We start from the raw sequence: 2,976 nt of genomic DNA on the forward strand, positions 1-2,976 counted from the left end.
ATATATATGTATATAGATACATAATACAGATTTAAATATATATGTCTGTTTTCTCTTCTTCCTCTCTCTGTGTATGTATTTAGATTGTACAGCATGTATATAGGTCATACGTGAATGTAAATTACTATTGGTTGTGGGTGGTGTAGGTTACTATTGTATGCAGTTATGGAACAAACATTTGGAATGCTTCTTAATAAACCAGTATTTGCTTTTGTTATTGTTTTAGTATCTATTTTTCTCTTCTTTTTTTGTCCTTTTGGTCTCTGGAAGTGAGACTTCTTATCTTTTGAGGCAGAAATAAAGATTAAGAAACTTTGTCAGGTAAATAACAATCTGAAACATTTAATTTTTAATCTTAATCTCTATCTCAAGTAAGAAGTCTTCTAGAAATCAGATGAAAAATTTCATTATGTTCAAAAGACTGGTGCATTATGTGATGCTACTTGTATAAATAAACCAAGCATTGATGCTCATATGATCTTCCTGGTTTTCTGCATTTGTGTTTATGTTGTTATACATGTAGGATATATAAAGCATTCATGTGTCTGTTTACAAGTACCATAGATAGAATACTGGTAAGCACCTGGTAAGCCAAGACAGTGGTGTATGTTTGATTCCTGGTTGAGTAATTTCACTCAGTCATTAATCCTTTGAATTCTCAGTTTTGTGCATCTGAATATTATATAGTGATTTCAAATGTTGGCACAAGGCCAATAATTTTGTGGGAGGTAGGTAAGTTGATTACATTTATCCCAGTGCTTAACTAGTACTCATTTTATTGTATCTAAAAGGATGAATAACAAAGTTGACCCTGGTAGAATTTGAACTCAGAACATGAAACCAGATGAAACACTGCTAAGCATTTCACCAAGCATGCTAATGATTCTACCAGCTTGCTGCCTTAATTTGTGTATATATATATTATTATATATGTAAGATGTATATGTTTATTTGTGTGTGTATACTGCCAGTATTGTTAAGGTGTGTATCTCATTGAGGATATATTCATGAGTTCAAGCCCTATCATTTCTTCAGTTTTATAATCAATTTTGTTATTGCCAATGAGGGCAGAAGAACAGTGCTTTGGCAGAATCATTAGAACATTGGACAAAATGCTTTGCAATATTTGCTCTGGTCAAGGGTGACAAGCTGGCAGAATCATTAACATGTTAGGAAAAATGCTTAGCAACCACTTGTTCCTCTGTATGTTCTGGGTTGAAATTCTGCTGAGGTCAACTTTGCCCTTCATCCTTTTGGTGGGGGTCGATAAAATAACCACCAGTTGATCAGTAGGGTTGATGTAATTGACTTACACCCACCTCTTAAATTGATGGACTTGTTCCAAAATTTGAAGCCAATATTTGCTATGGTTCTTTACATTCTTAAATCCCACTGAGGTAACTGTTGCCATTCAAGCTTTCAGGCTCAATAAAAGGAAGTACCAGTCCAGATCAGGGGAATTATCAGAGTGCAGAACAAAAAGCCTCATGGCTTTTGTTCCCATTCTTTATATTTTACAATCCGAATGTGCCTGTGATGACTGTTGTCAAATTGTATACACCTTTGTATTTCCCTTGCACAATGTCAGTGGTATACTGAGGTGATATTTTCTGCATGGGCCATTGATGGCCTTCCATAAAAGGATAAAAGAAAAACGGCTTGGTGTGGCCTTTACCTTGAAGACTAATGACTGGTGCAAATATGAGGTCATCCCTAACAGAAACCTTAAGGAAGACAATGGATTGCAGAATTTAATAAACCATGAAAAAGCTTTCTTAAATGCAGGAAATAACAGCCAAATCTACTGCAAATTATCACAAATAAAATTGATCTACTAAAAACAAAAAAAGGGATGAGTTGGATAATGTGGTTCCTAGATTCCTGTACACTGGAAAAAGATGGGTTAGTCATGGTTGCTATGCTTTTGGTCATAGTTCTGCTTGATAAGAACTAAACTCAGGCTAAACAGCAACAGCATAAACAACAATACACCAACAACTCTTGTTGAATTCCCTAAAATACAGAATCAGTAAAATTTAATGCGTTCATACTTGAGTATGACAACAGCACATTCTTTAAAATGAAACTAAAGAAGTCAATGACATATTCCAGCTTCGGGCATCTAGAAGGCTCTAACTACAAATAGCATTCTATTCTTTACAATGTAATTTAGAAGTTGGCAAATAAACTAACTAACTAAAAACATGCAGAGCCGAGATTATCCAGAGCTCTGCATATATTCTATTGTTATTTTTCAAAACAAAACAGACAGGAAATAAAGTATATATATAAATAAACATCTCTATTCCTTGAGAAAATTTTGATTTTTGCTACTGCAGGCTGTTTTTAATAGGAATACCTTTTGTCTGTGTTGTTCTTCATAATTTTTTCTAATATTTTTTTCTTGTTAAGTTCTTTTTTTGTGTGTGTTTTGTAACATCTGTGTGATATTGGAATATTTCCTGTGTATATTAATATTATTTTGTTGTCTACTGTCATAAGAAAACAGGCTGCCACAAGTTAGTTCCATTATCTTGTCAATGATATACCCCGAAGCCTTGTATTCAATCTTGAAGCTGACTGAAGCATCAACTGAGGTCTTCTCTAATATATTGGCTCTCAATCAATAGTTTTCAGTTCATTTTTATTTTGGGAAAATTAAATATGTTTCACATGGATATTCATTTATTCACTTTTTGTTGCATCTGTAAGGTGTGCAGACAGGTATATGCATAAGGAATGTGTATGTATGTATATATGTGTGTGTATGTATGTATATGTATGTGTGCATGTATATATATATATATATATATATATAAGACACAAATATATTTATATATACATATATATCTATTATATCAATATATCTATATCTACCTATCTATCTCATATATATGTATATCTACATATGTTTGTGTGTTTATATGTGTGTATATATATATATATATATATATATATATATATATATATATATAT

General features: G+C 32.3%; 1 protein-coding gene across 5 annotated transcripts in view; it reads left to right on the top strand.

Moving 5' to 3' along the window:
- The window catches only part of LOC106877306 (all trans-polyprenyl-diphosphate synthase PDSS2), a 904,956-nt gene that overhangs the window by 672,529 nt on the left and 229,451 nt on the right, over positions 1 to 2,976 (top strand). The window lies entirely within an intron of this gene.

Source organism: Octopus bimaculoides, chromosome 4 (assembly GCF_001194135.2).
Source record: "Octopus bimaculoides isolate UCB-OBI-ISO-001 chromosome 4, ASM119413v2, whole genome shotgun sequence".
NCBI lineage: Eukaryota > Metazoa > Mollusca > Cephalopoda > Octopoda > Octopodidae > Octopus > Octopus bimaculoides.